Below are 24,054 nucleotides of genomic sequence, written 5' to 3' on the forward strand. Positions count from 1 at the left end.
CCGTGGCGGGGGGGGGGGGGCCCGGGGGGGGTAGGGGAGGGGGCGCCGCCGCGTGCTGCCGGGAGCGCCCGAGCCACCGCCCCGCCCCGGGCCGCCCGGCCCCGCCCCCCGGCGCCCTCCGCGGGGCGACGCGGCCCCCGGGCAACGCCCGGATGACGGCGGCGCCACCTCGTTCTCGGCGTTCTCTCTCCTTGAGCTCTCCTGCCCCTGCCTGCGCCCCTCAGTGCGCCTCCCTGGCCCGCTGCTGGGGTTCGCGCTCGGACTCCTGCTCTCGCCCGTGACTGCCTGCTGTTCTTACCCCCATCCCACCCGTAGACGTCCTCGTCAGGCTTTCACCTCTAGAACTTCACCTGAACTTCGGCACTCTGCCTTTTCCCACCCCACAGCCGCGCTCACACACACTTTCCGTCCTTGCAGAGTGAACCAGCAAGACCCAATTCCAGGGAAAACGACCTTCAATGCCAAGCGTATATTCTTGGACGTCTGTAAGCGTTCTGGTTCTCATCGGCTTACTTACCTTGCGGCTGTTTCAGTCCTTCTTCAGCCCCTCCCAGTATGAGCTTTTGAGTTTGAGAATAAGTGATAGATGTAATAGATATGGTCGTTACCTAAAACACAACCAATTGGTCTACCACCAACTGTATAAAATGTGAATAGACTAAGCTACAAACTGAAATAACTGAAAGAGTTCCTGATCGCAAGAGGTACTATTGGTGAGATGATCTGTTCTCTTGAAAAATAACCAACAATTTCAGGTAGTAAACTGAAGGCACTTGGGACACAAAGGAAGGGAGTGCACTGAAAATTGGGCAAACTAGGTTTTAGCCTCCAATGTGTCTCTTAACTGTGTGACTTAACTAAAGTACATAATTGTTCTGGACTTTACTTTCCTCATTTGCAGAATGAGAGGATTGTGTTGAAGGATTCTTAGGTCCCTGCTAGCTTTTGAACTCTCTAAACTCTCTACAAGCAATGCCAAATAAATGATATGAATTTACATAAGATTTTGGGAAAGAAAAGGATCAATTCTAGCTAGTGTGTTAGTGGAGATTTCCTGAGGAGCTTGGAGTTGAGTAAGACTGTGAGGGATAGCTTTGGATAGGTAGAAAGAAGACAGGCGTTAAAATATTTAAGACAACAGCATCATTTGCCCTACCTAACAATCCGTTAAGATAAACAAGAGCAAAACCAGACTTAAAACTTTCACTTACTATCTAAGGCTTTAAATAAGAAATGACAATTCTCAGACTCTACAAGCCCTTCAAGCTTAAGCTGTTTTTCCAATGTGGAACAAAAAAAAAAAGAAAAGAAACCAGGAATGCTCCTGCCTCTCCCCTCCTGTAAGGGTCCACTTTCTAGAGAGAACGCGGCTGCAGAAGTGTCTCCCTTCTTTGTTCACAACTGTATGTGTCATCGCTTTAATGCTGTTCATAATTCAGAACGTTTTACTCTAGTGAAAATGCATATGAAAATAACATGTGGTGAGGTATGATTTTAAGAAAAAACTTTTTTAAAAAAGCACAGGAATTTTAGGGATAAAGGCTAAAACAGTACTTTTAAAAGATTGACAAGAGAATTAGTAGAAAAATGGAAAAGTTATGGGATATCTGGATTAAATGTGATTAACAAGCTAGACCTCAGGCTAGCATCCTTAATTTGAAAGACACTACTGACAGATTAATGGCACTCGTATTATCTATTTTCTCTCTTCCTCAAAAACTTGGACTGAGAGTGTTATGGATGTCCCCTGACTACATTAATCAGGAAAGGCTATGTTATGGTACAGCAGCAGACATCTCATCTCCCAAATCTTCATGCCTTAGCACACCAAAAGTTTATTGCTTGTTCATGCTTCTTGTGAATGGGGCTTATTCTATTCCAGTCACTCCAGGAACCAGATTGGCAGAGGGGTCACCCAGAACACAGCAACTGAGTCTCTGCGACAGAGGAAGAAAGTGACTGAAGAATCCCTATGAACTTTTCACATCCTTAGGTTGGGAAGCAAATGTCATGGCCAAAACTAGTTAACGTCGCCTCCTCCATCTTCACAGGGCCTGAGTCCTTAAACTGAGGCTGAACCAAGTTCAGGAGAGGTGGTGATATCTGTGAACAATACTAATGTCAGTCACCCTGAGCCCACCAGTTCTGTTTCTAGATATTATGAGAAAGCTCTACGTCTTATTTCATAACACTGGCTCTCTTGAATGCCTTCAAGGAAGGTATGTTTTCAAAAAAAGAAAAAAACCTCACTGTACTTGTTAAGAGTCGACTATCATGTAAACAGAATGCACTTTTCATCTTTCTCCCCCCTTTTTAAATTGTATTGTACATTAAATCAATGTCAAGTCCACAGTCAGTCTATCAATAGTGATTTGACATATCCAGCCTACATTCTTTTTGCTATTTTTTGACACGACATGAGGGTCACCACTCTCTAAAACATTTCCTATTAACACTCTACCCTCTTGTTAAAGTAGTAATTATGTTTTAACCAGGAAGACACTAAATTAATACTATATAATACAAGTATTTAAGGTGGATGACTAGATGATTTCTAGTTAAAAAGTTCCTTTTCCCTCAAAACTTCAAAAGTAGTACCCTGTTAATCACATGGTGAATTGGGTAGACATCTCTGATCACAAAAATCACCTCTTTCCTGGTTTTCTGTTACGGTGATACTACAAAATGAGATTAGTTCAGCTTGGTCAACTTTTGTTGAGCATATACTATGTGCTAATACTTTGCAAAGTTCTTGAAATAAAAATGTTAATATAACTAGGATACAAGTTCCTTGGGAGCAGAAATCTTATTTATAAGAAAAAAAAGTGTATACCTAGCATGATGTTTGGCATATAGTAGATGCTGAATAAATAGGCATTAAGAGAATGAAAGACTGGGAATCTTTGATCCCAGTGTGTATATGAAGTAGAATAGTTCATATGATCTTGGTATGTCTCACTTTACTGCATAAGAGCAGATATTTTTTTATCAGAATTGCATTTAGTCCCCTAGAGGCTTTCTCTACTTAGACAGTTTGTCTTAAATGGAAATTCATGCCTGCCTATTCTATATCCACCCCATGGATTTCTTTTCAGCTGTGCTCCAGATATCTAATTGTTACCTGCTTGTCTGAGATGAAGATTGTAGTTCATCAGCACTTTGTTAATAAGAAGCTATAGGGACTTCCCTGGTGGTCCAGTGGTTAAGAATACACCTTGCATTACAGGAGATGTGGGTTCAATCCCTGGTCAGGGAACTAAGATTCCAAATGCCGCAGAGCAACAAAGCCCCTGAGCTGCAGTACTGAGCCTAGGTGTCACAACTAGAGTCTGAGTGCAACAAAGATCCCACATGGTACAACAAAGACCTAACACATCCAGATAAGTAAATTCTTATAAAAAATATGTGCTTGATTGCACATATTTTTTAAAAGAAGATTATATATATATAAGCTGTGATATATATATATCACAGTTTATCAAACACTTTTACAGTCATTATTTCACTGACTCTTCAGAACAATTCTCTAAGGTATTATTCCTACTTCACGGAAGAGGAAAATGTCACTTCTGTGGTTAACTAACTCTCCCAAACATTGAGCTCATAGCAGAGCTGAGACTCAAAGCTGGGCATCTGACTCCAAGTCCAGGCTACACTCCCTGATGCCACCTATGCCTTCCCTCTCTGTGCTACATACGCAGCTCCAGCATTTTTCTTCTTTCTAACAGGTAAGCAGGCTGAGACAAACACCTCCACAGATGTGCTCTCAACACTAGTGTTTATTCCTAGTGTTTAATCATCAGCGTGGTTCATTTTAAAGAAGCTAGAGACAATGCTATATATAATAGTATATGAACCTGACCTGTTGACAGAAAATCATCAGGTTTTGTTTTTGTTTTCTTAGAAAAGTTACATAAGAAAACAAAACTGAAAGGTAGGTTAAAGGGCTGGAATATATTGGGATTTAATCACTATGAGAAAACAAAAACAAAACCTGGATCTGCTTGCCAGTGCAGGATAATGCAAGAGATCCTGCTTGGGTCCCTGGGTCAGGATGATCCCCTGGAGGAGGGCATGGCAACCCACTCCAGTATTCTTACCTGAAGAATCCCATGGACAGAGGAACTTGGCAGACAACAGTCCTGCTGCTGCTGCTGCCAAGCGCTTCAGTCGTGTCCGACTCTGTGCAACCCCATAGACGGCAGCCCACCAGGCTCCCTTGTCCCTGGGTTGCCATTTCCTTTTCCAGTGCATGGAAGTGAAAAGTGAAAGTGAAGTCGCTCAGTAGTGTCCAACTCTTCAAGACCCCATGGACTGTAGCCTACCAGGCTCCTCCGTCCATGTGATTCTCCTGGCAAGAGTACTAGAGTGGGGTGCCATTGCCTTCTCCCGGCAACAGTCCATGGGGCGCAAAGACTCAGACACAACTGAGCAACTCAGCGCACACATACATACACATTTATAATATAATTTTCAAGGGATTCCCTGGTGGCTTAGAAGTAAAGAATTCGCCTGCTAATACAAGAGATGCCTGTTCAGTCCCTGAGTTGGTTAGATCCCCTGGAGAAGGAAATGGCAATGCACTCCAGTATTCTTGGCTGAGAAATCCCATGGACACCACCACCACCACCACCATAATTGTCAAACTACATCTACCAGCATCTTTATTTGTCATCTTTTCGACTTGTTGTGCTTTCTTTGAAAGGGTGAAATTAAGTAGGAACGTTGTAGGAAGGCCTAAAGAGACCTGTAATTCAAGGTGGCTTCAGGAAGCAGGCAACTCGAGATTTACTACCTCTTCAGCCGAAAAAATATAGCTCTAGCCACAAGCTTTAGTGAAGTTTTATTTGTATTTCAACACAGTGCATTTCTTTTTGTGACATTTCCCTTGGTGTTTTAGTTCATTGTTCCTTTTTATATTCCCAAGACAATCAAAATAATTGGTGCTACTCTTAACTGTTCAGCTTAGAGTTAAACAGATTAAATGAGATGGGCTAGTTAAGCTTGGGGGGAGAACTAAATACTATTGCTATTTCCCTCCTATGGAGACTTGGAATGGTATTTTATATGTCCCAGATGTGGCCACATTCTGCCTAACATCTGTTAGTGCATTTTATTAAAATAATGAACTAGCATGTGTTTGAAAAGTCAAAAGAATGAATGAAAGTTTTCATTCTGATGCAGCTTGACTAGCCAACTGTTTCTTTGTAGTTAATAATGGAGGGTACTTTTGTGATATCCAACTTGATATGTAAAATAAAGTATGATTTAATAATTACTGGCTTTAGTTTTCTAATATGAAGTAAGTTTATTCTATTCAAACAAACTTTGTAAGTTTTTTTCCTTTCAAAATGTTTACTGCAAGTGGTGAAAACTGTGCCTTGACATTGATCTAGGAACACCAAGAATAATCCTGGAAACGAACAAGGAATAGATAATTAAGATCAAAACTTAGAACTAAAATGGATATTTCTCTGGAAAAGAAGGCTGAAAGAGCCCAAGGGGAAAAGTACAGATGAAAAGTGCGAAATATTTAAATCAAGTCACAGCTTGTTCAAACTGCCCTTGTGGACATTTTAATTTTTCCCACTTAAAACAAGCCATGGAAGAATAGTTTTTGTGGGGTGAGAGGGTGGAGGGTAAAGACTCCTCTTATCTAACACATTTCTTGGAAATGTTTTTTAGTAAAGAATTTAAAAGAACTGCTAAATCCCAAGCAGACAAAGAAAATGTCTTTTTATTTTCAACTACTTCAAGATGTAGAAAACTCTGCAGTATCCATCTGCTGAATCATTAGCATTTTATACTCCACAAAAGTAAACCATTTACATATGCATAAAAGAACACACTGAAGTAGGTTATAATTCAGGTAAATATGAAAACCATTCTGGTCAACCAAGAATACCAAGGTTTTATGTGTTACATTCAGGAAGAGATATTTTCTAAAGATTTTAGTCTGTAGAAAAATATTTGTTTTATGTTTCATAAACAGTGTATTGAAGAACCGTTAACTTATAGTATTATTTTCATTTCAGGTGTACAACATGGTGTTTTGATGTTTTTATAGACTGCATACCATAAATATTATAAAATATTGACTGTATTCCCTGTGTTGTACAGTGCATCTCTGTGACTTATTTATAACTACTAGCTTGTACCTCTTAATTCTTTTATTTGTTCTGCCCATTCCCCAACCCTATCTTTCCGGAAACCCCTAGTTTGCTCCGTCTGTGAGTCTGTTACTTCCCTGGTGGCTTAGATGGTAAAGCGTCTGTCTACAATGCAGAAGACCTGGATTCGATCCCCGGGTCAGGAAGATCCCCTGGAGAAGGAAATGGCAATCCACTCCAGTACTATTGCTTGGGAAAATCCCATGGACAGAGGAGCCTGGTAGGCTACAGTCCATGGGGTCGCAAAGAATCGGACAAGACTGAACAATTTCACTTTCACTTTTGTTTTTTAGATTCACAGAGGAACCAGAGATCAAATTGCCAACATCTGTTGGATCATTGAGAAAACAAGAGAGTTCCAGAAAAACATCTACTTCTACTTTATTGACTATACCAAAGCCTTTGACTGTGTGCACCTCAACAAACTCTGGAAAATTCTTTAAGAAATGAGAATACCAGACCATCTGACCTGCCTCTTGAGAAATCTGTATGCAGGTCAGGAAGCAACAGTTAGAAGTGGACATGAAATGACAGACTGGTTCCAAATAGGAAAAGAAGTACGTCAAGGCTTTATATTGTCACCCTGCTTATTTAACTTCTATGCAGAGTACATCATGAGAAACGCTGGGCTGGAGGAAGCACAAGCTGGAATCAAGATTGCTGGGAGAAATATCAATAACCTCAGATGTGCAAATGACACCACCCTTATGGCTGAAAGCAAAGAAGAACTAAAAGAGCCTCTTGATGAAAGTGAAAGTGGAGAGTGAAAAAACTGGCTTAAAACTCAACATTCAGAAAACTAAGATCATGGCATCTGGTCCCATCACTTCATGGCAAATAGATGGGAAACAGTGGAAACAGTGACAGACTTTATTTTGGGGGGCTCCAAAATCACTGCAGATGGTGACTGCAGCCATGAAATTAAAAGATGCTTACTCCTTGGAAGAAAAGCTATGACCAACCTAGACAGCATATTAAAAAGCAGAGACATTACTTTGCCAACAAAGGCTCATCTAGTCAAGGCTGTGGTTTTTCCAAGAAAGCTGAGTGCTGAAGAATTGATGCTTTTGAACTGTGGTGTTGGAGAAGACTCTTGAGAGTCCCTTGGACTGCAAGGAGATCCAGCCAGTCCACCCTAAAGGAAAGAAGTCCTGAATATTCATTGGAAGAACTGATACTGAAGCTGAAACTCCAATTCTTTGGCCACCTGATGTGAAGAGCTGACTCATTTGAAAAGAGTCAAATGAGTGATGCTGGGAAAGATTGAAGGCAGGAGGAGGAGGGGACGATAGAGGATGAGATGATTGGATAGCATCACTGACTCAATGGACATGAGTTTGAGTAAACTCCAGAAGTTGGCGATGGGCGGGGAGGCATTCCATGGGGTCGCAAAGAGTCAGACACAACTGAGCGACTGAACTGAACTGAACTGAAAGGAAAATACACAGTATTCCTGTTTTTCTTTGTCTGACTTATTTCACTAAGCATAACACCTTCCAGGTCTATCCATGTTGTTGCAAATAGCAATATTTCATCTTTTTATGGCTAATATTCAATTGTGTATATTTCATCATTTTTAAATAGACACACTTCATAAGTAATGCTTATAAGATCAGAATTGACTGTGATTCCTTAAGAATTTTAAGTTCTGTCACATATGGGGTAAGATAAAATAAAGATAGCTGCAAATGAATGTTTTTGTTATAGTTTCTTGTAAAGAACATGTGAGTGGCCTAACCCACCTAGTTCTTTCTGTCTCCAATATTCATTCATCCTCTGATCTAATTATGTTTTGTTCTAGAACAGTACTGATGTTCGAAGTTAGTGGATTTCTAATTCCTTAACCTCTTGATCCTTAGTCCCCTGTTTCACTTTTTTTTTTTAAATGGTATTATCCTATGGGTCCTCTTTTGTTTTTTACTTTTTCACTCAACACAGTGTGTTTATTTATTTATTTATTTTTGACTGTGCTGGGTCTTCACTGCTGCACGTGGGCTTTCTCTAGTTGTGACAGGCAGGGGCTACTCTCTAGTTGTGCGTGGGCTTCTCATTGTGGTGGCTTCTCACTGTTGTGGGCCACAGGCTCTAGGTGCCTGAGCTCAGTAGTTGTGGAGCACAGGCTTTGTTGTCCTGTGGCATATGGGATCTTCCTAGACCAGGGATTGAACCCGTGTCCCATGCATTGGCAGGATGATTCTTTACCATCTGAGCCACAGGGGAAGCCAGGCAGGATGATTTTTAACCACTGGACCACTGTTTCATTTTTGGGCTGCATCACATTAGCTTCCCTGATTTGACTCTCCCTTTCCTAAAATTAGCTTCCCTGGTGGCTCAGACAGTAAAGCGTCTGTCTACAATGCAGGAGACCCGGGTTCGAGCCCTGGGTTGGGAAGATCCCCTGGAGAAGGAAATGGCAATCCACTCCAGTACTATTGCCTGGAAAATCCCATGGACAGAGGAGCCTGGTAGGCTACAGTCTATGGGGTCACAAAGAGTCGGACACAACTGAGCGATTTCACTTCACTTCCTAAAATTTGAAAGACGACTCTGGGCCTGAGCTCAAAGGACAGCTGTCCTTTCTTCTACATGATCTAGTTCCTAGCTATATGTCAGCCTATTCATTTCTTGACTTGTCTCTTTAATTAGATTTGGCCATATTCTCATCCCAGCCTTTAGCATGTGGCTTGACACATAGTGAATACAAATGACATTACAGGAAGATGTCACGAATATAGCCTATAGACACTATGTCATTCATAGTGTGGAAAAAAGGCCATCTCTGTCAACAGATACAGAAGATAGAGAGCTCTTTAGTGGAAAAGAACAGAGAAGCAATGAGTTTTCTATCTTTGGAACTGAATACCCCAGGAATGATCTTGAGTAGGAATGTCATGATATTGTTGCAACTATTCAAAGAAAAATGATGGCCAACAGGAAAGCTTGTTATTGGTGGCCTTTGAAGTCAAACTGCATTAGGATGTAGATTTTAAAGTCTTGTCAAAACATAGTAAGATTCCATACCAAGAGTAAAAGTTTAAAATGCTATATTTTAATCCTAAATTCCCACTGGAACACGAAGTTTGCTGTTCTATTCAGTTGCTAAGTCATGTCCAAATCTTTGCAACCCCATGGACTGCAGCACGCCAGGCTTCCCTGTCCTTCACTATCTCCCAGAGTTTGCTCAAATTCAAGTCCATCAAGTTAGTGATGCCATCCAACCGTCTCATCCTCTGTCATCCCCTTCTTCTCCTGCCCTCAATCTTTCCGAGCATCAGGGTCTTTTCCAATGAGTCTGCTCTTCATGTCAGGTGGCCAAAGTATTGGAAGTTTGTGAAGTCTGAGTAGTTCTCAAACCACATTTAGTGTCTCTCTCTCCCATTTACTTGCTTAGATTAGCAGTGTGCACGTATGTCCTCTCCCACACTGCAGAGTGAAAGTAGCAGGAGGGCAAAATGTCATTATTCATCTTTCAGCACCAGTACTGGAATGTGTAGCCATTCTTTTTTTCTCCAGGGGATCTTCCCAACCCAGGGATTGAACCCTGGTATCCTGCATTTCCTTCTCCCAGAATAAGGAAATGGCAACCCACTCCAGTATTCTTGCCTGGGAGAATCCCATGGACAGAGGAGCCTGTTGGGCTACAGTCCACGGGGTGGCAAAGAGTTGGACACGACTGAGCAACTATCACTCACTCCCTCACTCCTGCTTTGCTGCCAGATTCTTTACCATCTGGGCCACCAGGAAGCAATGAGGTAAAGAAAATAATTGCTCTAGATTAGGCATCATCAACAAACAGGAAAACAGAACTTGGAAATTCTTTACTTTGTTTCTAGAGATCTAGTAGTACCAGTCTCAGTCATGTCTGATTCTTTCGAGACCCCTGTGGACTGTAGCCCACTAGCCTCCCCTGTCCATGGATTCCCCAAGCAATAAAACTGGAGTGAGTTGCCATTTCCTTCTCCAGGGGATCTTCCCTACCCAGGTATGAAACCTGCATCTCCTGCGTTGGCAGACAGAGTCTTTATCACTCTGCCACCTGGAAAGTCCCATCTGGTAGTACAGTAGCCTTGAAACTCAGGGTTTCAAGTGGCTTATTACTACACCTCAGTCTCTAGTTCCTTAAACATGCCTAACCCTTCCTGGTAATAATTTAAGCTAAACAGAGACCAATCAAGGCTTATAGAGCCCTCAAATAGCAACTCTTTAAAAGAGTTTAGGACCTGATTATCTTGGGGTTCTCTTCTCCTCCTGCTAAATTATATCCCATGGTCTCTAGGGCAAATATCAGGTGTTGTTTGCTAATTAGACTCTGTAGTGCCCCCTTAAGAAATTCCTACTGATTTACCATGTGATTTCAGGAAGCAATTACAAATTATAAGTTGAAAATCAAATATTTGAATTTTCCATCTCGTGTGTCTCTATTCCAGGAAAATTTCACCCCAAACTCTTTGGGCTGTGCTAAGTTACTTCAGTCGTGTCTGACTCTTTTTGAACCCATGGACCATAGCCTGCAAAGCTCCTCAATTTGTAGGATTCTCCAGGCAAGAATACTGGAGTGGGTTGCCACTTCCTTCTCCCTCAGACTCTGTAAGATCATCCTATAGTAAAAAGTTTGGGCAGTATGTTAGGGTGGGTTCAGGAGACTTGACCTTCCTCCAACTATGGCTCAGATGACCCAAGAGGTCATAGCAAAAATTCTAGCCACTGAAATTGGGGTAAAATGGGGATGGGGTTGTGTAGAAACAAAAGGACTCAGAGACAGACTGGAAATTACAGGTTGTTTCTCCAAAGAGGCTGAATGCCCCGAACTGGAGCAAGAAATAGTACTCAAGAAGGAAGAAGTCCAGGAAAGCAGGGCTTAGGATAAGTTTAAAGGGGTGCAAAGCACCCATCTGAAAGTTGAATCACACGGTCTGAATTCAAGAATGTCAAGAATAGCTATCTCTTTGTCTCTTTCAGTGGAGAAGATGACAAGTGAAGTGAGAAATAAGGGCAAGGTACAACATGGCTTACATGAGATTGAGGCTGCAAGGGGACACCCTGACCCCATGTCCTCAGGTTGAAAGTGGGTATCTGAAGACACATGCACAATAGAATCGTTGAGTAAGGGTCATGAGAAGCAGGGGGGCAGTTAGGAAATTTAGACACGTGGACCCAAGCAGTGCACTGAAATTGGAAAAACCTCAGGAGATAGACGAGAAGAATCAGAGAGTGAGTTGAAAACAGCCAGGGACAACGAGAGCTGAGCATATGATGATTGATTTTCTCTGTGTTCTGACCCTCTCTAGATCGGTCTTTCTTGCGGCTTCTAATCATCACCCCAAACTAAGTTTTGGAATGTCCCAGGCTTTAGTCTTAGGACCTTGTTTCCTGTTAATTTGTATCCCCTCCCTAGGTGATTCCTATTCAGTCACATGACTCTAAGTAGTACTCATACTGACAATTCCCAGTTTTCTCCAAACTTATAAATTTCTGTAAGTTTCCAGAAATTAAGGAACCTCTCCAAGTTTATGTCCACCCCTGACCCCACTTCAGCCTCTCCACTTGGATGTCTAATGGTCATCTCAAATATAAAACACCTGAACTGTGACTTTATCTTTGAAATTGTAAACAAAGGAAAACATGTGATTGTTAACTGTGCTTTTTTGTGTAGCTGTAATGTCTATATTGCTCTACTAGACTCAGTTAAAAGAAATTCTTCTCTCTAGTTACTTAAAATCATCTAAATAACTCAAATTTAAAATGAATGTTTCCCATATATTACACATATGTTCATTTATACATTCCCTTAGCAATAGCCTACAGTTAACCAGACTCAGTAATTCTAAGACACATGAGACATAGACCCTATCCTCAAAGAACCCAGCATCTAGTGGGGGAGATGGACACATACCAAACGTGGTGAGACTGATAAAACCCACAGAAAAAATTCCTCCCTGACAGTCATTATTAATTACACACTATGGAACAGCATCTCTCATAAGGCTCCATTCTTGGCAAAGTTAGCTTTAGTTCTAGAAATTAGAAGACGTGTAGGTAAAGTCACAACTGTGCTAATAAACAACAACCTCATCAAAGTTTGTACGTGTTAGATACCGTGCCAGGGCTTCCCCGTGGCTCAGCTGATAAAGAATTCGCCTGCAATGCAGGACACCTGGGTTTGATCCCTGGGTTGGGAAGATCCCCTGGAGAAGGGAAAGGCTACCCACAACAGTATTCTGGCCTGGAGAATTCCATGGACTGTATAGTCCATGGGGTCGCAAAGAGTCGGACACGACTGAACAAATTTCACACTTGGACACACTAGAGCTTCCCAGGTGGCTTTAGTGGTAAAGGATCCCACCTGCCACTACAGGAAAGGCAAGAGGTGCGAGTTCGATCCCTGGGTCAGAAAGATCTGAAGTAGAAGAGGGCAACCCACTCTAGTATTCTTGCCTGGAAAATTCTATGGAAAGAGGAGCCTAGCGGGCCACAGTCCATGGGGCTTCAAAGAGTCAGATGCAACTGAGCATATAATAATAATAGATACTGTGCTAAGTAAGGTGGCTCAGCAGTAAAGAATCCTCCTGCAATGCCGGAGTCAGGGCTTTGACACCTGGGTCTGGAAGATCTCCTGGAGGAGGGCCTGTCAACCCGCTCCAGTATTCTTGCCTGGAGAATCCCATGGATCAAGGAGTCTAGGGGGCTACAGTCCATGGGGTCACAAAGAGTCCAACACAACTGAGGTGATTTAGCATGCACGCACTGTGCTAAGCATTTTATAAGCATCATCTCAGTTAATCTTTGCAACAACCCTATGAGGAAGTTACTACCATCATTACTAGCATTTTATGGATTAGAAAATAGAAATTTAGGAAGTTCTCTTGTGGCTTAGGTTCCAGGCTTTCACTGCCATGGCCCAGGTTCAATCCTTGGTCATGGAACTAAGATCCTGCAAATGACACAGCATGGCAAAAAAAAAAAAAAAAAAAGAAAGAAAGAAAATATAAGTTAAAGCATTTTAATACTTGCCTAAGTCATCTTAAGCAATACGGTGGGCAAATTCATGCCCTTAACCACTATTTTAAGCTGCCCTGTCACAACTGGTAGTCCTGCTTTAACTAATAAAAATGGGGGTAATTTTAAAAAATTGTGTATTAAAATAAGAGAATAGATGCATGAATAATCCAAACAGTGAATATCCATTACACTTTAGTAATCCTGAATTACTAAATGGTATTGGATAAAAAGGACTATAGCATAGGAAGCTGTGAAAGGGTGGGTTCAATTTTTCAAAGCTCATAAGGACACAGCAGCAGCAATGATGGCTCATTTCAGGTTTTCCACTGATTGCATTTGGAGACAAGTTCTTAGTTCTAAAGCACATTCTGTATGAGCTAAGAATGGAAAAATCATCAGACTTGCAAAGGCTAAGAGAATAGAAGCCAAAGCCCTATGGGAATACAATCTTCCAAATTTATTATCTGTTAGGCATTGATTTATCGCATATGGCAGGAATTTAAACCAGATGTGTACTTCATGGAGGAGCCATCCCATGACGGACAGGGGAGAGGAATGTGACCTCAGCTTAAAAGTAAAGAATCAGAACTTATAGGTGATTCAGAAGTTTCCTTTTATGCTAGTCATATAATAGAATAAAAGCTCTCCAATCATCTTTTCAAATTAACTGCGACTTCACTTCTTAATCTGGAAGTTGTTGAAACTTCTGGCTTTTGAAATGCAGTTATTTTCATTGAAATGCAATTATATTTGAAAAATATTTCAAAGATCTAAGATTTTCTGAGTAACTTACTTAATCTAAAGCAAAACACCCTTGAAAAGTACAGCTCTGGTATGTAAATATGAATATTTACTGATCCCATTGTCTCTTTTTCCATCTTGAATTTCAGATATCACATTTCAATAGCTAGAATTCAATAACACATCTTTCTCTGACATCTGCTTTTTTTAACTGAAGTTATAAAAAAAAAAGTCTATTCTTTCAAGTCACATTTAAGTACTGAAAGTAATTTCATTTTAAGGATCTATATCTAAGGGAAAAAGATTATTTTCTACATTAGCATAACATTTAAAAAGTTATACAATCTTCCTATTTTTCAAAACTTTAAAATTATTAGTAAAGAAAAGATTTCTCATAATAAGTGTTTGAGTTTGGAAAAAGTCTTAGAACAAAAAAATACTTAATAGAAAATAATTTTGCAGTCATTGCTCTAGTGTGAGGGGAAATTATCTTGAAAATCATTAGTTAAGCAAAGATGCTTTTCTCAAAAACACTTGTGATTTAGTTTTCAGTTTATTTTTACTATTCGTTTAGGTGATCAGATAAAAGTTTTAAAAGTAATTAATCAATTTAGAATTTAGTTTCTATCACAGGACAATTGATCATACTGGGGAGACATCCACACATGCACCTCATACATTTATATTGACCACTGCTGCTGCTGCTGCTGCTGCTGCTGCTGCTAAGTCGCCTCAGTCGTGTCCGACTCTGTGCGACCCCATAGACGGCAGCCAACCAGGCTCCCCTGTCCCTGGGATTCTCCAGGCAAGAACACTGGAGTGGGTTGCCATTTCCTTCTCCAATGCATGAAAGTGAAAAGTGAAAGTGAAGTCACTCAGTCGTGTCCGACTCTTTGCAACTCCATGGACTGCAGCCTTCCAGGCTCCCCCGTCCCTGGGATTCTCCAGGCAAGAACGCTGGAGTGGGGTGCCATTGCCTTCTTCGATACTGACCACTAATGAGAGTTAATTTGCTCAAAGTTAAAGTGCTCATTGAGAGTTGAAGAAAAGCAGAGAAAGAAGGTCCCTCTCTCTGTAAAAAGTTATGGTAAGAAACCAGACACATGCCTAGAAGAAGCTACTTGAATGTCTAATTGCATGGCTATAAACTTTTAAAACAATTTCTTCATTTAACTTTCCTCACATGTGTACTGAGCCCTCATTGTGTTCTATATACTCTTCGAGGGGAAAGAAAATGAAAAAGATGTGTATATGATATGTCTTGCTTAACAAGCCTAAGGTCACATTTCTTTCCTAAGGAGGTAAAAGTGACAGGCAATGAAATGCAATATTCGTTAAGTGTACACCTGGATGAGTTTTAACAAATGTATATACTCATGTAGGTGGTGGTGGTGGTTTAGCTGTTAAGTCTATAAAGAAAGTTGAGCGTAGAAGAATTGATGCTTTTGAACATGGTGTTGGAGAAAACTCTTGAGAGGCCCTTGGAGTGCAAGGAGATCCAACCAGTCCATCCTAAAGGAAATCAGTCCTGGGTGTTCACTGAAGGGACTGATGTTGAAGCTGAAACTCCAATACTTTGGCCACCTGTTGTGAAGAACTGACTCATTTGAAAAGACCCTGATGCTGGGAAAGATTGAGAGCAGGAGGAGAAGGGAACGACAGAGGATGAGATGGTTGGATGGCATCACCAACTCAATGGACATGAGTTTGGGTAAACTCCGGGAGTTGGTGATGGACAGGGAGGCCTGGCGTGCTGCAATTCATGGGGTTGCAAAGAGTCGGACACGACTGAGGAACTGAATTGAATTGAACATGTCCAACTCTTGTGACCCCATGGACCATAACCCGCCACGTTCTGCCGTCCACGGGATTCTCCAGGCAAGAGTACTGGAGTGGGTTGCTTTTTCCTTCTCCAGGGGATCTTCCCGACCCAGGGATTGAACCCAGGTCTCTGCATTGCAGACAGATTCTTTACCATCTGACCTATGAGGGAGCTTAACCAACACTCAAATCAAGTTATAAGATAATTTCATTGCCCTTAAAAAATTCCTTTATGTCCTCCTTCAGTCTATTTCCCTTCCCAAATAAACAATCATATTCTCATTTCTTAGAGAAGGAAACAGCAACCCACTCCAGTATTCTTGCCTAGAGAATCCCGTGGACAGAACCCTGGTGGGCCACTGTCCATACGGTCACATAGAGTTGGACACAACTGAAGCGACTTAGCATATGCATGCATTGGAGAGGGAAATGGCAACCCACTCCAGCATTCTTGCCTGAAGAATCTCAGGGACAGGGGAGCCTGATGGGCTGCTGTCTATGGGGTTGCACAGAGTCAAACATAACTGAAGCGACTTAACAGCAGCAGTAGCAGCATTCTCATTTCTATCACCATGCTTTTAAAGTCACATAAATGGAATTACACATCACACCCACTAAAATAAAGAATTATATAATATGTATTCTTTTGGGGCGTCCCTGGTGGCTCAGCTGGTAAAGAATCTGCCTGCAATTCGGGACACCTGGGTTCAATCCCTGGGTTGGGAAGATCCCCTGCAGAAGAGAATGGCTACCCACTCCAAATCTGGACTGGAGAATTCAGTCCATGGTGCTGCAAAGAGTCGGACAAAATTAAGCGACTTTCATTTCACTTCACTGATTCTTTTACTCTGTGCAGTGTTTTAGAGATTTAACCATGTTGTTGTTAGTAGTTCATTTCCATTTTACTACTGAATAATATTCCTATATACAAATATAAAATATCTTTTCAAAACTTCATAATCTTGTTGATGGACATTTGTATATGCTTTCAGTTTTTGGAATAAAGCTGTTCTTAACGCTCTTGGTCAGGTTTTTGTGAAGTGATAATATCCTTCTTTTGGATAAACTAGGGTTGGAATTGCTGGGTCATTAGGTAATTGTACAGTTTTATAAGATCCCAAACAGTTTTCTGTGTGGATCGCAATAAACTGTGGAAAATTCTGAAAGAGATGGGAATACCAGACCATCTGACCTGCCTCTTGAGAAACCTATATGCAGGTCAGGAAGCAGCAGTTAGAACTGGACATGGAACAACAGACTGGTTCCAAATAGGAAAAGGAGTACGTCAAGGCTGTATATTGTCACCCTGCTTATTGAACTTCTATGCAGAGTACATCATGAGAAACACTGGGCTGGAAGAAGCACAAGCTGGAATCAAGATTGCTGGGAGAAATATCAATAACCTCAGATATGCAGATGACACCACCCTTATGGCAGAAAGTGAAGAGGAACTAAAAAGCCTCTTGATGAAAGTGAAAGAGGAGAGTGAAAACGTTGGCTTAAAGCTCAACATTCAGAAAACGAAGATCATGGCATCTGGTCCCATCACTTCATGGCAAATAGATGGGGAAACAGTGGAAACAGTGGCTGACTTTAGTTTGGGGGGGTCCAAAATCACTGTAGATGGTGATTGTAGGCATGAAATTAAAAGACACTTACTCCTTGGAAGGAAAGTTATGACCAACCTAGATAGCATATTAAAAAGTAGGGACATTACTTTGCCAACAAAGGTCTGTCTAGTCAAGGCTATGGTTTTTCCAGTGGTCATGTATGGATGTGAGAGTTGGACTATAAAGAAAGCTGAGCACTGAAGAAACTGATGCTTTTGAACTGTGGTGTTGAGACTCTTGAGAGTCCCTTGGACTGCAAGGAGATCCAACCAGTCCATCCTAAAGGAGATCAGTCCTGGGTGTTCGTTGAAGCTGAAATCCAATACTTTGGCCACCTCATGTGAAGAGCTGACTCATTTGAAAAGACCCTGATGCTGGGAAATATTGAGGGCAGGAGGAGAAGGGGACGACAGAGGATAAGATGGTTGGATGGCATCACCTACTCGACGGACATGGGTTTGGATGGACTCCAGGAGTTGGTGATGGACAGGGAGGCCTGGCATGCTGCAGTTCATGGGGTCACAGAGTTGGACACTACTGAGGGATTGAACTGAACTGAAATAGTTTTCCAAATTGTATCACTTTATACTCCTTTGAGTAATGTAGGAGAGTTACACTTCTACCACACACTTGCCAACAATTGGTGTTGTCAGTCTTTAGATTTAGCCATTTTAGTGGGTGTGATGTAGAATTTCAATGTAATTTTAATTAATATTTCCCTGATGATTAATGATATTAGATATCTTTTCACAAGCTTACTGGCCACTTGTACGCCTACTTTTGTGAAATGTCTGTTCAAGTCTTTTGCCCATTTTAAATTGGGTTTTTTAATCCTTTTATTTTTTGTTTGTAGGAGGCCTTTACATATAATGGTATAATTATATACATTCTTTATTGGATATATGTATAAGAATATTCTCTCTCAGTTTATGGCTTGAATTTTTAAGACTTTATTTTTTAGAACAGTTTAGATTAGAAACAAAACTGAGCAGAAAGTACAGAGAATTATACCTCATGTCACTACATATGCACAGCCTCCCTCACTATCAACATTCTGCACCCCAAGTCTGTGGTTTACATTAGGGTTTTCTCTTGGTGTTGTACATGCAAGGGGTTTAGACATGCAGCCACTGCTATAACGTCTTATAGAGTAGTTTCAAAGCCCTAAAACTCCTCTGCTGGTGCTAAGTCACTTCAGTCATGTCCAACTCTGTGCGACCCCATAGATGGCAGCCTACCAGGCTCCCCCTGGGATTCTCCAGGCAAGAACTCTGGAGTGGGTTGTCATTTCCTTCTCCAAAAACTCCTCTATGCTCTGCCTATTCATCCCTCTCTCCCCTGAACCCCTGACAACCGCTGATCTTTCTACTGTTTTTGGAGTTTTGGCTTTTCCAGAATGTCATATAGTTGGAATCATTTAGTATGTAGCCTTTTCAGACTGGCTACTTTCACTTAGTAATATGCATTTAAGATTCCTCTGTGTCTTTTCATGGCTTGAAAGCTCATATTTTTAGTGCTGAGTAATATTGCACAATTTATCCATTCATCTACCAAAGGACATCTTGGTTGCCTCTAAGTTTTGGCAATTATGAATAAACCTTCTATAAACATCCATATACATCCATATACATAACTTGTCAACATATTTGGGTGAACACCAAGGAGTGCAATTGTTGGATCACACAATAAAAATATGTTTGGGCGGGTACTTGCATGCTCAGTCTTATCCAGCTCTTTGCAACACTATAGCCTGCAGCCCATCAGTCTCCATGTCCATGGAATTTTCCAGGCAAGAATACTAGACTGGGTTGCCATTTCCCCCTCCAGGATCTTCCTGACCCAGGGTTTGAACCCACATCTTCTGTGTCTCCAGCATTGGCAGGCAGATTCTTTAGTACTGAGCCACCTGAGAAGATATGTTTAGTTTCATGAGAAACTGCCAAACTATCTTCCAAAGTCAGCATCATTTTGTATTCCCACCAAGAATGAATGAGAGTTTCTGTTGCTCCATATGCTCACCAGCCTTTGGTTGCTGTTAATGTGTTATGTTTGGGCCATTCTTTTATTTTTTTGAATTGGAGGATGATTGCTTTATAATGTTGTGGTGGCTTCTTGGGCCATTCTAATGGGTGTATAGTGATATCTCATTGTTGTTTTAATTTGTAGTTGGCTAATAACGTATACTCCAGGAGTTGGTGATGGACAGGGAGGCCTGGTGTGCTGCAGTCCATGGGGTCACAAAGAGTTGGACACAACTGAGCGACTGAACTGAACTGAATGACGTATGCTACTGCTGCTAAGTCGCTTCAGTCATTTCCGACTCTGTGCGACCCCAGATGGCAGCCCACCAGGCTCACCCGTCCCTGGGATTCTCCAGGCAAGAACACTGGAGTGGGATTGATCATATTTTTCATATGCTTATTTGCCATGGGTATATCTTCTTGGATGAGATAGTGGTCGGTTTAGGTTTTTGTCCATTATTTAATTAGATTGTTCTAATTAAAGAATTTGGTATATGTATGTACACATTGTGAATAAATTAACAGTATCAAGCTAATTAACATATCTATCACTTACTGTTTTTTTGTGTGTGTGGTAAGAATACTTAAAAGCAACTGTCTTAAAAATATGGACCACTTCTTGAATTCACACATTATCCTTGTGTGAAGGCTGTGCTAGTCTTCTCTGTATCATTCTAATTTCTGTATATAAGATGTTGAAATGAGTGCTCAAGATTTCTTTTTTTCCATACATTTTTTCCAAGTGTTGCAACACTGTTTGTTTAACTAACTTTCCTATCCCATTGAACTGACTTGGCACCATTGTAAATATTCAATTAAATGTATATGTGTGGGTCTATTTTTTATTTCACTATACTGTTTTACACACAGACACACACATTTTATGACTGTGTTGTGTAATCCAGGCTGAATTTCTTATTATATTTTTATTATAATTTATCCAATTTTAAAATTAAAAAAAAAAACTGAAACAAAAACATTTTAATGGGTCCATAAAAGCACTGTGGGCCTTGGGCACTGTGTACTGTACCTGAGAATAATTGGTTGTGGTGGGGATAAAGCTAGCACCTGTAGCCATGCCAGGAATGAAGCACAGGGGCCTGTGAAATTTCTCTATGAGCACAGGCTGGGCTTGCAGCCCCTGAAAGCATCGGTTTTCTGGTAGCCTGTGATAGGTTACTTTTAATACAGTATTTTCCTCATGGTATCCCTGACCCTTCAGTAAAGTCTTTTAAATATTGAGATCCTGACTTAGTTGGTCTATGGGGAATGAAGGAAAATGTCTTTATCGGTCAGGGTTCTTGGTTGCAAGCAACAGAAGCTGACTTTGGCTGATTGAGTGGAAAAGGAGTTTTATGAAAAGGTATGAGGTAGTTCACAGAATGGTTGGAATGATTGGAACATTAGACTCAAGGCTAAACTTTTAGGAAGAATGCCTAAAACCACATTCCATGAGCAGGTCTAATGAGGAAAATATTGCCACCACTAAGCACTAGAAGTTACAGTTTGCCCCACTGGAATTCTATGCCAGGAAAGCAGTTATCCTGCTATTGCTCTAGTCATTAGCCCCAGTGTATTATTTGTGCCAAGAATTCAATCTTGCAGCCCCTGTACTGCTAGTACAGAGCGAGAGGTCGAATGTTTCATCAATAATTATGTAAAAACACTTTGTCACATATAAGACCAACCAAAATGTCTGAAAAGCAGAAAGTGAGAATAGGGAATTTTCCATTTCTTGAGAATTCCTCAAGAAAACAAAAATATTGCATAATACATGCACTCAAGAAGCCATTCTCTTTAATACAAATGAAATGCTATGGGAGAAGAGAGGAAAAGACAATTTCAAACAAGGAGTGTTTGAGCCTTAGATCCTGAAGAAGAAGCAGGATTTTGGTTAGCAGAAAATGACACATTCTAGGATAGAGGAAACCAAAATAAGCCGAGTTCAACTACACAGTGTATTTGAGAAACTCTGTGAAAGTGAAAATCATTCAGTCGTGACTCTTTGCGACCCCATGGAATATACAGTCCATGGAATTCTCCAGGCCAGAATATGGGAGTAGGGTAGCCATTCCCTTCACCAGGGGATCTTCCCAACCCAGGGATCAAACCCAGGTCTCCCACATTGCGGGCAGATTCTTTACCAGCTGAGCCACAGAGGAAGCCCAAGGAATTCTTACGTGTTTGCTATGAGTGGTGGAGAGGCTGTGTGGTGAGATGGGAGGCTGAAGAAGTAGATGACTATTATAGCTGTGAGCCTTACTTGAATATGAGCTCCAGAGTTCAATTTTTACTCTGGAAACCCATTGGAAGGTTTTGAAAAACAAGAAGTAATATGGTACTCAACTTCATCACTGTGCTTGAGATGGATTAATTATCCTAGATTAGAGGAGCACTAAGAGACTGGGAAAGTGATTCAAGAGTTATATGGACTTTGGACTAGCTTATTCCAAGGTGCTTTCTGACCACAGGACTTGATCACTGGAGACAGAAAGGCAAGGAGATAGCAAAGAGTGACAAAAAGTACTTCAGGAATAAGGTAATAAGAACCTGGACCTGGTGGTAATAGAGGGAGTGGAAAAGAATACAGACATTTGAGAGGCATATTAGAGAAAGAAAACCTGTGTTAGTGTCAAACTGAACATGAGAGTGAGAGAAAGGAATCCAAAAATTCTCTAGGATCTTGAGTACAATAGAATCCTCAGGAAGAGCTTCAGGAAGAGCTGTGGTCCTGAAATCACTGGATTCACTTGGATACTTCTGAAAAGAAAATCTGTTTAGCTCTGTTTTATTAAAACAGCTTGGAAAAAAAAAACTAGTGGGGAAGTGGGGAATTATTTGATTCTCCAGGAAGCTTGTCTTTCCTCAACAGATGGAGTTGTAAAGCTTGAACTTGGTCTGGGGCCAACCCTCTTCTACAGCAATTAAACCGAGCAAGACGCATAACCATAAACTTGACTTGAACCAGGAATGTAACCCTTAAGTTCTGTGTGTGAGCACTCAGTCATGTCTGACTCTTTGTGGCCCCATAGACTGTAGCCTGCCAGACTCCACTGCCCATGGAGTTTTCCAGGCAAGAATATTGGAGTGTGTAGCCATTTCCTACTCCAGAGGATTTTCCCAAACTAGGAATCAAACTCACATCTCTTCTGCCTTCTGCATTGGCAGGCTGGTTCTTTACCCATAGCACCACTTGGGAGTCCTAGTGTTTAGTTTTGTCCCCCCAGAAGATTCTACTCTAGATATGTTGATTTTGTCCTTAAAATCACCAATTCTCTTTTTTTATAAGGCTACCATTTTTCACATCTTCAGCCTAGAGGAATACTAGTATCAAAAAGTGAAGGTCAGAGGGGGTACTAATTTGTGAAAAAAGATCAAGAATTTTAACTCAGATGAGTTGAGTGTGAATTAAAAGCAAGAAAACTAAGTGCAAATTTCCAGCAGTAGGTAAAAAACACAGATCTGAGCTCAAAATGGAAATTGGAAATAGAGGTACAGATAGAAAGCCCTGGTCAAAAGCTGAGAGTTAAACTTGCTGAAGGTTCCAATGGAGAGTGGATATACTGAGAGTCAGAGGGCTCTGCTCTGTAACTTGGAGCTTGGTCACTTTCATGCAGTGTAGAGAGGAAGGAAGAGTGAATGGATCCAAGAGCAAAACAGGAAGTGAAGACAGATGAAAGAAAATCCTAGAGACTGTGGGTTCGATCCCTGGTTGGGAAGATCTCCTGGAGAAGGGCATGACAACCCATTCTAGTATTCTTGCCTGGAGAATCCCATGGACAGAGAAACCTAGTGGGCTACAGTCCGTAGCGTGGCAAAGGGTCGGACATGACTGAAGCAACTTAGCACAATGCATGTAGCCTCATGAAAGCAAGGGAAACACCTTCTTCCAAAAAAAGAAGGTGACAATCTATATTGGTTAAAGTTTTTTAAGTTTAAAGGGTTTGTCTAAAGGGAGGCCAAAAGAAAAACAAAAAAATAGTATAGAATTTAATTAGGCAGGAAGGAGATTCTTACCAGGTCACAGTAACAATTAAGGTGATTGTTTAAAAGAAAAAAGATCTGAAGGCATATCCTCTGTCTGCTGGGATCTTCAGCAACTCTAACTCTCAGTGTCTGACCAAGACTTTCCAATCTGTATTTCTTTTTCTAGCCTGCTTTCTGATTTCATTCTGTTTTCTGTCTACTTACTAGGTTGGAAGAAAATGGGCAGACAGGAGAATACCCATCATTGCAATAAAGGGTTCAGAAAATTGTCCTACATTAATCATCTCTGATAGACCTAAGTCTATACTTTTCTTGCTGTAACACAGATTGAGGACCTTGCCGTTTCAGTATTATATTGAGACAGAACCTCTTTATCATGGATTGTCTTGAGCATTATAGGAAATAACATAATCATATGACATGATGCCTGCCCTCAAAATGCTTATCGTCTAGTAGGAGAGAAGAGATTGATATTCTTCAAACAATGCATGTCACTTGTAAGATTGTAGATGATTGATTTGGCTTAAAATTCTATGAAACCAAAGTAAAAATGGTGGGTAATAGGCAGCATCTAGTGATCAGCCATTGTTTTCTTGTGTTCCATCACCAGTTCAGTTCAGTCCAGTTTAGTCGCTCAGTCATGTCTGACTCTGCAACCCCATGAACCACAGCATGCCAGGCTTCCTTGTCCATCACCAACTCCCA

The 24,054-nt window shown here is 41.0% G+C and overlaps 1 non-coding gene and 1 pseudogene across 1 annotated transcript; one reads left to right on the top strand and one right to left on the bottom strand.

Annotated features, from left to right (window-relative positions):
* LOC120880441 overlaps positions 1-24,054 on the top strand; it is a 57,777-nt pseudogene that overhangs the window by 570 nt on the left and 33,153 nt on the right.
* LOC120880723 lies at positions 19,964-20,072 on the bottom strand. Its single transcript, XR_005725122.1, has one exon. It is a non-coding gene; the product is annotated as a U6 spliceosomal RNA (small nuclear RNA).

This window comes from Oryx dammah, unplaced genomic scaffold, assembly GCF_014754425.2.
Source record: "Oryx dammah isolate SB20612 unplaced genomic scaffold, SCBI_Odam_1.1 HiC_scaffold_21, whole genome shotgun sequence".
Classification (NCBI taxonomy): Eukaryota; Metazoa; Chordata; class Mammalia; order Artiodactyla; family Bovidae; genus Oryx; species Oryx dammah.